Source organism: Coenobita brevimanus, chromosome 84, assembly GCF_032717465.1.
Source record: "Coenobita brevimanus isolate Jiangsu-jjx chromosome 84, ASM3271746v2, whole genome shotgun sequence".
Taxonomy (NCBI): domain Eukaryota; kingdom Metazoa; phylum Arthropoda; class Malacostraca; order Decapoda; family Coenobitidae; genus Coenobita; species Coenobita brevimanus.
Genome location: NC_137037.1, coordinates 44,902,006 through 44,917,090, shown reverse-complemented (window position 1 = coordinate 44,917,090; position 15,085 = coordinate 44,902,006). Strand labels below are relative to the sequence as shown.

Below are 15,085 nucleotides of genomic sequence, written 5' to 3'. Positions count from 1 at the left end.
TTGCCTACCCTACCACGTATCTGTTTGTCTTCCTCTCTCTGCGTAGGTGTCGATGCTAATGCCGGCGTTTGCGTGCGTGCGTGCGCCCGCGTGCGTGTATGCGTGCGCCCGCATGTGTGTGTGTGTGTGTGTGTGTGTGATATATATATATATATATATATATATATATAAAATCACCATTGCCAAAACAAATACAAGGGTGTGTAACCAGACTGGAAGACTCTGGTTAGGGGCAGAAGCAAGGGGGGTAGAGAAATAAGAAGAGGAGAAAAATAAAAGGAAACGGAGAAAAAAGGGGGGGAAGCTAAAAAGGGGAGGCGAAGAATGGAGAGAGAAAAAGGAGAGCGAAAAGAGAGGAGAAAAGCGAGAAAGAGTGGGGGGAGGAAAAGCAAAAGGGTATGTTGGGGGGGCTGGCTACAGAGGGTGGATGAAAGGGCAATATGAGGGCAAAAGGGAAGGGGAAAATGAAAGGCTGGGTTTAGAGGCGAGTGTAGAGAGAGGGGAAGAACAAAGAAGGTGGCTTTTGATGCTTAAACTATATTGTATGGGAGAACGCTGAAGGTAAAGCAAGGGAAGACTTTATAACAGGTCTCAAAACTTTCAGGTTCATACGACTCACGCTCTGATGAATAAAATCGTTTGGCATTAGCTGAATAACATAGAAGACACGACTATGACAGAAGCAATACGACGTCCATTACCTTACTTACATATGGAACAAACTTGGGATTATATTTCCACTAACACCAGGAGATTATAGTCTGAAGGAGTCAAAGAAGTCTCCGTGTCAATCAATCATTTTTTTTTTTCCATCAATAACTCTCCACAACAGTTCATTATTTTCGGAAGTCATATTAGTTGGTTGCATTTTTTTTCCAAGTCATTCTAGTTTGGTTAAAATTTTCTTGATATCTGTACGAACTGAGGAAAAAGTATGACCAAAATATTTTATACACAATTTATGTCATAGAAAATTGAGGAACAAGGGGTGAGAGTTTAAAATTATCTCCTTCGCTAAGTCGACGTCTTCTTTTATTCTTGAGACTTCCAAGCGATTTTATTCAATTTAAGAAAGACCTCTCGTGCATCGGAAAATAAAAGACGGTCGTGCATAGGAAGTGAAATGTGAAGTTGATCGAAATTTACAAGGAAGACAGCAATTAGAGTGATACGCAGACGAGGAAGGAAGCAGGTGAGATAAATGAAGTAGGAGGGAAAAGGAAAGAAGAAAAAAGAGAGAGAAAGGAATGAGGGGAGGCGAGAGATAGAACAGATGGGAGGAGAGAGAAAGGAAAGAAGGCAGGAGGGAGAAAGGAAAGAAGGCAGGAGGGAGAAAGGAAAGAAAGCAGGAGGAAGAAAGGAAAGAAAGCAGGAGGAAGAAAGGAAAGGAGGCAGGAGGGAGATGGGAAAGAAAGCAGGACTGTGAAAATACAGAAGGGAAGAGGGAGGAAAAAAAGAAAGCGGGAAGAGGGGAACAATAAAGAATGGAAGGAGAAAAGGGAGAAGGGAAGAGTGATGATGAGAACAACTGAGAGGTCAGAGAGTGTCTTTGGAGTCTATGCACTGAGGGGCTTCACTTGCTAAGGGGAAGAAGGGGAGGATATCACGCGACGAGGATGAAAGGGGAGGGGAGAAACAAGAAAGGAAGATGGGTGGAAGAGGGAAGGGGAGAGAGATGAAAGGAGAGGAGGATGAAAGGGGAAGGGAAACAAGAAAGGAAGATGGGTGGAAGAGGGAAGGAGAGAGAGATGAAAGGAAAGGAGGATGAAAGGGGAAGGGAGACGTTAAGACAAGTTGGGTGAAAGAGGGAAGATGAGAAAGATGAAAGGAAAGGATGAAAGGAGAATGGAGTAATGAGAAAGGACGATGAGTGGAAGAAAGATGGGAGAAGGATGACAGAAGTTAGGCTGGAAGGATGAACTGAAAGGACGGGAGTAAGAAAGGAAGATGGGTGGAAGAGGTAAGGGGGAGGAAACGAAGGAAGGCATGGAAAAAGAGATGGGAGATGGAGGAAAGAGAAGGAACAGTGAGAAAAGAAGATGAGCGAGAAGGAGAGAAAAGAGAAAAAAAAGTGAGGTGACACGAGGTTGAAGGAATGACGTGGGAAAAGGTGAATGAACCGGAAAGACATGAGAAGATGAGGAATGTGAGTGAACAAGACAAGGGGGCCGATAAAAGCTAAGAGAATGAAAATAAAGATGGCTGACGTGGGTAAAACAGGGAAAACGGGAGGAGGCTATGAAAGGAAATAGGAGAAGACGGATGAGGGAATTAGGAAAAAGAAGAGAGCTATTACGATTGACGGAGAACATGGGGGAAGGAGATTAGCAGGTAGGAGGAGGAGATAAGATGCCAAAAGATGAAATGAAGGTGAAAGAAGGATCAGGGGGAAAGGAAGGGGAAGGGAGAGATTACGTAAGACAGGGAAAGACAGTGAGGGAGGGAGGGAGAAGGAAAGAAGGCATTAGGGGATGAAATGAAGGGGACAGTAGGATGAGAGGGTAAGAAAGGGGGGAAGGGAGTGAGAGGGAGGGAGTGAGAGGAAGGGAGTGACGGGGAGGGAGTTAGGTGGAAGGTTGAGAGAAAGGGAGAGAGAGATTACGAAACACAGGACAGTGTCACGAGATGGGGGGGTGAGGATGGGGGGGGAGTGAGTGTCGCAAAGGAAAGAGAGGTCAGAATCGTGGGGGACCGGGAAAGGTCACGAATGGAGGAAGGGGTCAGGAAGACGGGGAGATTTCCAAGGGAGAGAGAGGGTTCAGGAAGGGAAAGTGGATTCAGGATGGGTGAAAGGATTCAGGAAGAGAGGGTTCAGGAAGGAATGGAGGGTTCAGAAAGGGAGGGAGGGTTCAAGAGGAGTTAAGGAGTTCAGAAGACACAGACGTTGAGTCACGAGGAGAGGGTAGAGGATCTTGAAAGGAGAAAGGGTGGAAGAGTTCAGAAAGGGAGGCAGGGTACACGAGGGGAGAGGGGTTCAAAAGAGACAGGGGGGTAGTGTGACGAGGGGAGGGGAGAGGATAATGAGGGGAGGAAGGAAGGGTGGCTACGTCTAGGTGAAATGTGATACCTGGCTGTCTTATCCAGGTGACTGACAACCGGACTGACTAATGGTGGACCTGACTCGCTAACGGGTGAAAGAAACGAGAGGGAAAAGAGGGGAGAGAGAGGAGAGGGGAGAGGGAAAAAGAGGAGAGAGGGGAGAGGGGTAATAGGAATATGGAAGAAGGAAGACAAAGAGGGGAATGCAAGAGGGAAACCAGGACTGAAGTGGAATGAGAGTGAGGATAAGCAGATAGAAGGTAAACAAAGAGGGGGAAGGAAAGAAGAAAAGAGGATGGAATTAAATCATACCTTATATATACACCTCAAATAAGAAGGGAGTAGAAAAAGAAAAGTAATCGGCCACAACTCTCTCTCTCCCTCTCTCTCTCTCTCTCTCTCTCTCTCACACACACACACACACACACACACACACACACAAAACCCTCTGACTGCTAAGGATTATCTCTCGGCAAAACAAAATCATCTGGTTTTAGCCAACAAATTGAACGGCAAACAAAGTGTATCCAAACCAGCAATCAAAACAAAACAAAAAAGCAAGGGAACGAAGGCGCGCCATCAGAATAACGGAATCAATACGCATTTTTACTCAACACCGTAAACGTAGGTACAATCGGGGGAAAAAAGTTAGCCTAATCTCTCTCTCTCTCTCTCTCTCTCTCTCTCTCTCTCTCTCTCTCTCTCTCTCTAATATTCCCACACAGAGAGAGGCTATGTATGTTTCTCTGCCCGTATATGATTCTCTGCGACAGGATGGAGTCAGGATGGCAAGAGACGGACATACCTCGAGTGAAATATACGCAACGAAAATTAGACGAACTAACGCCCCTCACTGTACAATATATTTTTTTCTAACCTGACTGAGGGGTTCGTTTCACTAGCAACCAAGGAGATTATTTCCAACAGCACCACTAAGGCTCATCTTTCTTTATGCAACCACGACTAAGTATTTAAGGTGTAGGAGTGGCCCAGTTCTGTCCGGTGAAAACATCGGCTATAACAATACACTAACACCCATACAGGTAAGACTGGCTTTAACTATACACTAACACCCATATAGATGAGATTTTTGACACGGTAATCATCTCCGTCATGAAAATACGATAATAAGGAAAAGAAAACATATACAACAAAGAAAATATAAGTAGTACCCTAGCAGAAGAGAAATACGCATAACAGAAAATGAGCAAGATAAAGAAAATGGATACGCAAACGAGAAAGTCGGTAATGGGGGGACTCAATTAACCCTTTTGGCCCGAGGACGTCATTAATATTTCATCCTTGCTGCCCCCACACGTTTTATATCACGCTTAGTAACGAGTTTTTACTGAAGGATATCTACTGAATAGCATCTTCCAGAGCCAAAGAGATTAATAATGATGAAAAAAGTCTAAATGAGGAGACTAAGAGGAACGGAGAAAGGTGAGGGGCAGGAGAGTTAGGGGAGAGGGAAGGGTGGGGGAGAGATAGGGATGGGGGAGAGGGAGGGGAGGGGAGGGGAGAGATCTGGGAGAGGGAGGGGAGGGGAGGGGAGAGATCTGGGTGAGGAAGAGAGAGGTGAGGGAGAGAGTTAGAGAGATGGGTGGGGGGGGGAGAGAGAGAGAGAGAGAGAGGGGGGGAGAGGGAGTGGTGAGGGAAAGGAAGGAGCGACGGAGGAAAAGAAAAAGGCTTCTGATTAACGCCTATTGACCGCACGAAGGTCATAAAGGCAGCAATCAGTTTCAACCAAGTCACAACCTTCCCGAAGAACATGACACACAACAATCGAAGTTACATCCACGTCCCCAACTGCACAATTAGGTCAACAGGGGCATGGAAGACACAAACTTTATGCAAGAGTCCGACCGGCACGGGAATGAGGAGGAGGGGAGGGGTGACTGAGGACGAGGTGTGACGCGGGGGGGAGTGAGGGGTGGAATGATGAGAGTGATGAAGCCCTAATTCCATCCTGGGGTGATTGGAATTAAGTGGGGTGAGCGGTGTAGCCTAAATGGGGCGGGAATTTGCTAGTAGGAATATATTAGAATGAGGCTAGGTGATTGAGAGGGAAGGAGGGATGAATGTTAGGAAGACAGAATACTGAAGGGTGAAAGAAGGGAGAGAAGGAAGGAGGAGGGGAAAGAAGAAGGGAGATAGGGACGGAAGGAAGGAAAGGGGGAAGGAGGAGAGATGTGGACAGAGGCAGGAGAGAAGTGGATAGAGGCAGGCGAGATGTGGATGGGAAAGGAAGACGGTAAGGAAGAATGGGGGGAAGGAAGACTGAGAGGATGGATGGAGTAGAATACTGGAACAAAGACGATTTTATTAAGCTCATGAGAGGCCTCTAGTGGCGAAGCGATAAATAAACATAAACATTAAGCCGTTCCAGTTCGACAAGTTTCTCCTTAACTGAAAAAAAAAAAAAAAAAAAATAGCCAGGAGACAGCAACAGCACACTAAACTATCTAAACTATCATCGTAGTGAAAGGCTTAAAAAGGAGTCAAAGTAATAGCCTGATATCATGAAAGAAACAGAGGGTAATATTTGTTTATCTTTGGCATTCCTACACCGTCACTTCCTCGGTGTGCTGAAGTGATAAGATCTAAAATATTCTGTTTATACGACTGTGCGTCTGTGTTACACCTTCTTCTATGACTGTGCAGCTGTTTTGTTTATATGACTGTGCATCTGTTTTACAATTGTTTTGATGACTATGTAGCATATACTTCGCTTCGAACAGCTTGCACACACCTGGCATGGACGAACAATTCTACTGTACACGTTAAAGTCATCAGTTTAATACCCGTTTACACCGTGTGACCTGTCTTACACATATACACCTGTCTTACACATATACTCTACACACTACTCCCCGGCACACCAGTCCTGCACATCTACCCAGCACACCTTTCCTATACACCTGCCTCACCCCCATACACCTGCTTCACTTACACACGCCTGTCCTACACGCCTGCCTCGCTCATCACACCTGTCCTACTCACCTGTAGTGTACACAGCCGTCCACAGGTCATTCATCTCACTCAGGTAAAAATTGACATACTAAAAAAATTCACCCTTATGATCACCGGCCATAAGTACCGAAATTGGCTCGTTTTCATGGGCGTAAAATTGGGCGTATCTCCCGTCAGAGGCAAAACAAACACGCACTGGCCGTGTGTGTGTGTGTGTGTGTGTGTGTGTGTGTGTGTGTGTGTGTGTGTGTGTGTGTGTGTGTGTGTGTGTGTGTGTGTGTGTGTGTGTGTGTGTGTGTGTGTGTACCAGTGCGTACGTGTGGAGGAATTTTACCCCCACCCCTCCCCTCCCCTCCGTGTGACTCCGTGTTCTCCCCCACTCCTCTCCCCTTCTCTCTCCTTCCTACTCCCCTCTCCTCCTTCCCTCCCTCCCCTACCTCTCTCCCTTACCCTTAAAGGATCAATATGCTTCCTCGCGGGCCCCGCCACCCTCTCCTCCACCTTCCTCCACCCTCTCCTCCACCTTTCTCCACCTCCTCCATTATTCCCCCCACTTTCCTCCACCTCTATCAACTCCCCTCCATCCTCCTCAATCCTTCACCTTCCCCCACCCTCCACCTTACTCTTCCTCTGTTTCCCCTTTATCTTATTCTATCTCCACTTCCCTCCAACTTTCTCCACTCTCTATTCTATCTCTCTCTCTCTCTCTCTCTCTCTCTCTCTCTCTCTCACCTATTCCACCCCCGCCTGTCCTCCTCAATCTCCCTCCATCACCACATCCATCCACCCATCCATCCATAAAGGTACATACATACATACATACATACATATACAGGTACATCGATATATACATACATACATATATCGATATTTACCTACCTACTTACCTACATACATACACATAAAACTCTCTCTCTCTCTCTCTCTCTCTCTCACACACATTCTAAATTCCAGATGTCTACCAAACGTCACAGTTTACGAGGCTCACCTGTTCTGATTTCACTCCCTTTTGTTATTTTTTTTCCCCTCTCGTAACTTTTTTTTTTTTTTTTCGGAAGAAGTTGAGATGATGAAGGATTATATTGTGTGGAGTGTATTTTTATTTCTTTCCTCCGTCTTTATTTTTCTTTTTCGTTTTCTTTTTTTTTCGCCGTGGGTTTCCGTTGACTGATCGATGGACTGAGAGAAATCCCTTCCACAGGAAACAATGTGGCTTTCTTTCAGTCTCTCACTCACTCACTCTCTCTCTCTCTCTCTCTCTCTCTCTCTCCCCCAAGTCTTTGTCCTCTTCTTCCCTCTGTGGTATGAGATACTTTCTCCTTAATATTTTATTTTCCTTCCATTTCCCTTCCATTTTAGTGAGTCTTCCTCTGCACCTCTTTAACTACTTCTATTATACCTAAAAATTTAAAGGTTCTTCTTCATATCTAAAATCTTGCCACACACTACCTACTTTCGTCCTCCCCTAAATCCTTCCACTTCACTCTCCCTTTAGTATTTCTCCACCTCCTTTTGTTTTTCACTCCTTTATGTCATCGTTCATCCTCTTCTTTATCGTTTTTTCTCATCTACTCCCTCATTTCTCCTTTCCATAATCACTCTTCCCTCTCTATACTCATTCTTCCATCATGTTACCCACTTTTCATTCACCTTTCTTTTCATTCTTCTCTCAGCAAGTCTGTCTCTCTACTCTTGCAACTCCCACAGGACCGTCCAACATAGTGCTCTCTCGCCCCCCTCTCGTCCTCACTCCCTGTTCTTTCCCCAGCCTCCTCCTTTCCCCAATTCTTATCCTTCCCCCTAATATTTCCTTCTAGTATTTTCCTTTCGTTTCCCATTCACTTCTCTTTCCCATTCACTTCTCTTTCCCATCTTCCTCTCCTTTCCTATCCCATTTTCCTCCTCCCTTCCCTCCATTTCCCAACCCCTCCATTCCCCATCTCTCTCTTACATTCTCCACTCAACGTTCTCTCCAGCCAGCATCTCTCCTTTCCTCCCAAAACACATTCTTCTTCCTTACCACCTCCACTCTGCTCCCTCCTTATGCCCTCATCCTTCTTTCCTGCCTATCTCTTCTCCTTAGCTTCCTTCCATCCTTCATTTTTTTCCTTCTCTCTCTCTCTCTCTCTCTCTCTCTCTCTCTCTCTCTCCTTTTACCCTGTTTTTCTCTCCAGTGGTTAAGTCCTCCAATCCGATGTATTTTTGTATTCTTATTTCCCCCAAACAATTTATCCAGCTTAGGAGGAGGTTATAAGACCGGACGGGTTGGATATGGCCTTCATTTAACCACTTCACTACAAGAGATTTCCCACGAGTTTTCATCCGCTTACCTTCCTTCCTCCCTTTCTCTCTCCTTCCTCCTGTCTTTTGCCCCTTTCCATCCCTCTCCTCTCCTCTCATTTTCTCTCCTCTCCTCTCCCCTTCACCAGCTCTTTTTCGTCTCCCCTGCGGTTCCAACGTAAATACTTTGACCCTATACTTCAGATTCCTTAACTTTCCTTCTTTCAGTTCTCTCCATCTCTGTTTCTCCTCCCCTTCCTTCCTCACATTCTTTCCCCTTCCAACTCACTTCTCTTCTCCTCCTTCCTCACATTCTTTCCCCTTCCCTCTCACTCCTCTTCCTTCCTCCCCATACCTCCTATTCTCTACCAAATTATCCTATCCCACCCAGCTTCCCTTCTACTTCCTCTCGCCCCATACTCCACCTACTCCTCCCTTTTCCTTCTTCCTCTCCCCTCTGCTCCCCACCCTTTTCCCAGCTCCCTTTCCTCCACTTCCTCCCCTCCGGCGTTGCTCTCACTCCCCCACACCACAAACAAAGCACAAACTGTCGAGGAAAATCACCGACACCTGCTCTTCCCAGAATCACCCCCATCCCTTTGTGCTCACGTGTTCCATTTTATTTCACCTGTAATTAAACCACCTCGCTAACTAATCGATAGCCAAATTACACTACCGTCCGTGTGGGGTCGCGATTATTTACTGGGTTTATGAATACATGGTTTATTTATTTATCTAACTCACCCCTAGGTTTCTGGATATAACGTTTTCATAAATTTCCTACCGTCAGTGTGAGGTTGTATTTTTGCTGCACTTTTTTATGCAAGGAAGAAGGAACTAAAGGCCAGGAGCGCGCAAGATTTTTCTCTTATCTAACTTATTCGTATGTTTCCGGATTTAGCGCCTTTTCTAAATTTCTTACAGTCTCTTACTCGTGTCTTTTAAATATCCGGTGGTCTGATGATACGGTACTTCACGCGCGCTGGTTCAAATTCACGCGCGCTGGTTCGAATTCACGCGCGCTGGTTCGAATCCTTGAGGTGCCTGGAGCCTGAACTGTCGCCACCAGGAACGTAGGTCAATCTTCTTTACCATGTAGACTACGAAATCCTACCCTCGGGTTCTCACGCCTTTGGTTCCTTCTTCCTTGCCTAAAAAAATGGGTGCTATTAAGGGGCTAGCAATTACCTTTTTTCCTAGTCCTTTTTTCCTACCTTAAGGGATGTCAATTTTTTTTCTTGTTTTAATTATATGCATCTCTTTCGTATTTTCCCTTTGCCCATTAATTATTTTTGTTATATTTTTGCCTTTTTTTTCCTCCGCTCCAACATCCTCCTCCAGCCTGCCATAAATCTCTCTCTCTCTCTCTCTCTCTCTCTCTCTCTCTACGATATTTTTACCGGAGAGGGAGAGAGAGAGAGAGAGAGAGAGAGAGAGAGAGAGAGAAGATACAAGGAAAAGAAAAAGTGCGTTGGATGAAAGATACCAGGAACAGGGATAAAGAAAGAGGAAGAAAGAAAAAAACGGGAGGACGAAAAAGGACGGAAGGAAAACATGAGGAGGGACGAAAAAGGCATTGTATGAAAGAAGAAAAGGTGGATGAATGGGAAGCAGAATGAAAGAGAAACGAGGTAGGATGATACGTCGCTGGATGGATGGATGGACGGATGGATGGATGAATAGATGGATGGATGAATAGACCGATGGATGGATGGATGGATGGATGGATGGACAGACGGATGAATGGAAAGATGGATAGGTGGGCAGACAGATAGGTAGGTGGCTTTTGTGTGGATAAATTTACAAGATACAATGGAATACAAAGGAAAGGAAACAGCAACAGGCCTAATGATCCTTCCGAGACTATGTTAAGACTAAGAATATGATCTTTAATTCTATGAGGCTAAGAAAAGGATGGCAAAGCAGGATGAAGACATAGAAGGGATGGATGTCGGTGGGTGAATTAATGAAGGAATAGACGAGCGGACGGACAGGTGTTTGATTTTTACCTGGTTGAACGGAAGAAGATTTAGAGTAATAACAGAGGTGAATGAACTAATTGAAACTATGCCATCTGGTTCGTGAATGCATTAATAAGTGAACAGATGGATGTATGGATGAGAGTACGGATGAAAAATGAGCCCAGTATGAATTAATCAGTAGACTGAATGAAACATAACGACAGGCGATGGAGGTGGATGTCGGAGGGAGGAAGGATGGATTGGGAGGATGGATGGGGAAGATGGATGGACAGGATGGATGTGGAGGGATGGACAGGATGGATGTGGAGGGGGATGGAGAGGATGGATGAGGAGAATGGATGAATGTGGAGGATGGATGAGGACGAGAGGCGAGGGACAAAGCCGGGATGGAAAGATAATGAAAGATGCCGGAAGATCAACAAACCGTGAGGGGAGACTTGCGGACGCGGGGGACAAGGAGGAAGAAAGGACGGGGGGAGAAAGAAGAGGAGGACGAAAGAGGTTAGGAAGGACGAGGTGACAGGAAGAAAGAAAGAGAAGGGAAGGAGGACAGAAGGAAGGATGATAGGAGAGAAGAGAAGAGGGAGGAGGAGGAGACATGATGGAAAAAAGAGGAGGGAGAAGACAGGAAATGGAAGGGTGGAGAAACGCATAACATTAAGGATGAGGATGATAGACAAGTGGGAGGAAAACAAGATGGAGAAAGAAAAGAGAGAGGAATGGGGAATTAAGAGAAGAGGAAAGCAGAGAAGAGAGAAAAGAAGACTTGAGAAAGGCTGGCAGAAGTCGTGAAGAGAAAACATGATCAGGAGAAAAATGAAGGAACACCGCGAGAGACCAAGATCGAACACAAGAAGAAAACAAGAAAATTAAGAAGACAGGAGGAGTGGCAGAAGAGAGGAAGAGGAGAGTGGAGATAAGACAGGAGAAGAGACAGAAAAGAGGAAGAGGCGAGTGGAGATAGAAGAAGAAAAGGTGGAGAGACGGAAGAGAGAAAGTGGAGACAGGAGAGGAAGTAAAGGAAGAGTTGAACAAAGACGAGGCAAAATGGTGAAGGACTGGGGAAATTAGGACGATATGAAAAGACGAGACAGATTAATTAAAACCATGACAGAAGGAGAAGGACAAGACGGGAGAGATGAAAAAGAGAGAAGATGCAATAAGAAGACTGAAGCCAAGAAGGGATGATAAGAGGGAGGAGGACGGAAATGAAGAGATAGCAAAAGAATTACTGAGAACGACAGGAATAAGACATACAAGAAATCAGGGAAGCGCATAAAAATTAATGATGATATAAAGCTCGGCGCAGAAAAAAAAAAAATTTGTAATGAGTCAAAGGAGAAAGAAAACATAAAAACAATGATGAAACGAGTCCATACAGTGAGGGGTGGTGAAATTAAAGAAAAAAAAAAAAACGACAGATGATTAATTGAGAAATCATAAGGAACAACAAATACGGGGAGTAAGGAAGTGAGGGTGAGGAAGCAGAAGGAGGAGAGAGAGAGAGTGGAGGAGGAGAAGGAAATGAAGGAGAGGAGGGGAGATGATGATGATGGGAAAGCAGGGGAGATCAAGATGAAATGAGAGGAGGGGGGGCCAGAAAGGAGTTAGGGATTGGAAGAAAGATGAAAAAGAGAGAGTGATGGGATGGAGAGTTACACTGAGCTACAAAGATATACAGATCACACATACTTAGTTACACAGATTTACAAACTACATATTCATTGCTAAGTGACTATCTAAATATTACTAGCATGGCTTACTACAAGACTGTAAAAACATAAATGAAAAATTACAGAAGATTAAGAACAGGAAGGTATAAGTGGAAATTGAAGAAAAGATCAATAGAACAGGATCGAAGAAGACGCTGAAGAAAGTGAAGTGAAGAAAGAGAGTGGAGAGGTAATAGAACAGAATGGAAGACGATGGAAGAGGATGAAGGATAGGCGAAAGGGAGGTATGGGAGGAAGGATAGGAGAGAGGGAGGTGGAAGAGGAAGGACAGTAGGAAGGGAGGAAAGGAAGGGTTAATAAAGAGAGAGGGAGGTAAGCAATTGAGGAGGGAGAAGGGAAAGGGTAGGAACTGGGGGATAGGGGTAAGGAAGGCGAGGAAGGAAGAGGGGGGGGGAGGAACGGGAGGGTTGATAGAGAGGTAGAGAAGGGAGGTGAGCAATTGCGAGGGGGGGTAGGGGGCAGTGGAGGAATTGAGGGGTGGGTGAGGAGGTGCTGCTGTGTATCGGAATTCCCCTGGATCAATACTTCCTTCCAGCCATCATCATTTTCCTCCCCCCCTTACCCTCCGCCTCCCCCCTCCCCGCATCTCCCCCCAAACATACTACCACCTCTTCCCCTTTTCTTCTTCCCCTCCTCTTTTCTTCATCCTTTTTCCCTTCCTATTATACCCCCTTTGTTCCTACGATAACTTCTCCTTCTTTCACCTTCTCTTCTTCCTTCACTTCCTCTCCCCTGTCTTCCCCTCCATTCTCTTCCTCTCCCTCTTTTCCCTTCTCAGCATACCTCCCTTCCACACACTTGACACTTCCAAACTAATTCTCCTTCCTCTCTCTCTCTCTTTCTCTCTCCCCTCTATTTTCCTCCTCCCCTTCCTTCCTCCAACACAGTCCTATTCCCCTCCTCTCTCCTTCCTTCCTAAATGAACTCCCTTCCTCAAACTTTTTGTTTTCCTCCTCTCCCCCATTCCCTCTCCTCATCGCTCTCCCTCTCCATCCCTCCCTTCCCCCTTAGTTATATTCCTCTCCCTCCCTAGCTCATTCTTACCCCTTCTTTCCCCATCTCCCTCCTCGTCCTCCCCAACACACTCTCCTCCCCTTCCCTCCCCAACACACAAGTCTTGTCTGGTGCCTCTCTCTGTTTTGTTTCATTGATCGTACCGCCTCACACTTCCCCCTCTCCCTTCTCCCACCACCCCTTTCTCACTCATCCCCCTCCCTCCCCCACCTCCCCTTTCTCGCCCTTTCCCTTCTCTCCCCACCTCCCCTTTCTCACTGTATCCCCTCCTTCCCTGCCCCTCTCTCTCCTCCTCACATCCATCCACTTACTACCACACCATACCTCTTCCTGCTCCCCATTCCATTAAAGATTCCCTACCAAAGATATTCTCGTTTACCCATTCTCCTTCCTTTCTTCGTCTGTTTTCCTTCCCTCTGTACCTTCTCTACCCCCTTTCTCAAAGCCGTTTACTTACTCATCTATTACTACCACACTATATCCCAAATGCTTTCCCATTCCATGTCTTCGTAATAACTTCCTAATTTGCCAAACTTCCTTAATCCCCCCCTCTTCCATTTATCCCTTCTTACATCTCTAAATCACACACACACACACACACACACACACATACACACATACTTGCTTCTCCAAACCTGCGTGTTTCACCTGCTAATTACCTCCTATTATGCCCCCGCAGAGTCATCAATCACTGCAGTAAATTCACCCCACCCACCACCACCCTGGCCAGACCAACTCCATTTACACTGTTGGGTTAATTAGGGCTGAAGCGCCGAGTATAATGGCTAATGTAATCAATCCGCAAAGTCACTTCAGAGGAACTTTGTTTGATTGGGGGAAAAGAGAAGCGCGATCATGGGTTTCAATTACCCTGACTGACTGCTCTCTGATCCTCGTTTCAACTACCAAACTGTTGATTATATTACCACGATAATCCGACTGCGGGTAGCATTCCTAATACTATACGACCTCCGCTGCAACCACCACGTAAACTCGGGCATCGATGTCTGTTCCGAGCAGCGGCAGGGGAAAAGGGGGGACTGTGAAGGGGGACTAATGGGGGGCCCGGGAGGGAAATGAGGATGCGACACTTTCAATGGGCGCCGAGGAATACCTAAGTTATCCTTCCGCGTATTTTGATCTTCCGTTTTCTGTGGGGCTCGTCGATAGCTGCCTTGCAGTAGCGTCGCGGTGATAGTGTTTTGCCTATTGATTTTTCCGCCACCACGCTTTCACGGGAGGTCGGGGATAGGGAGTGGGGAGGAAGGGGTGCGTAGGGATAGGGGAGGATAGGAGATGGGGAGGATAGGAGATGGGGAGAAGGGAGTAAGTGTGGGCAGGGAGAAGGGAGGCGTTGAGAAATGGGATGGTGTATGTGTGTGTGAGACTGAGTGGGGAGGAGGGGAGGTAGGGATAGGGGGAACTGAGAATGGGTGAAGGAGGAAAAGGAGGGTCAGAGATTGGAGAGAAGCGGAGAGTGAGCGTAGGGAGGAATGGGATGGAGTTTGGGGAAGAGACGGTGGGAATGAGTCGGTGGGGAAAGGGATGTGTGTGTGGTAGGGGACGATAGGGGATACGGGGCAGGGTTAGGAGTTGGCTGTATTAGGGATACGAGAGGACAGGGTATTCGGGCAGGGGCAGGGACTAGGGATTAGGGATTAGGTTGGGAACTGAGGGTAAGGGGAAAGAGGGAGTAGAGGAAAAGGGATGAAAGAAGGGAGGGGTGAGGAATTTACAAGGTGAGAAAAGGACTTGGGAGGCCCGCTGCAGTAGGAGGGATAGATGTGAAAATAAAAGATTGAGGAGACACAGGGAGGTGAGAGTGAGAGAGCTAGATATATATACATGAAAACATACATAAATACATACCCGGTACATGCATACAGACAGGCACAGGCATTCAGACAGAGATAAAAAGCTAGACAGACAGGCAGACCGAGAGGCGGACAAACAGATCGACAGACAGATAGACAGAGATAGATAGAGACAACGAGAATAATTAGAAATACATACTTATCACCAATTTCTACAGTACGCATCATCATCTTTCTCTGGAAATTGTAC

General features: G+C 46.2%; 1 protein-coding gene across 1 annotated transcript in view; it reads left to right on the top strand.

Moving 5' to 3' along the window:
• The window catches only part of LOC145410235 (uncharacterized), a 91,408-nt gene that overhangs the window by 25,240 nt on the left and 51,083 nt on the right, over nt 1-15,085 (top strand). The window lies entirely within an intron of this gene.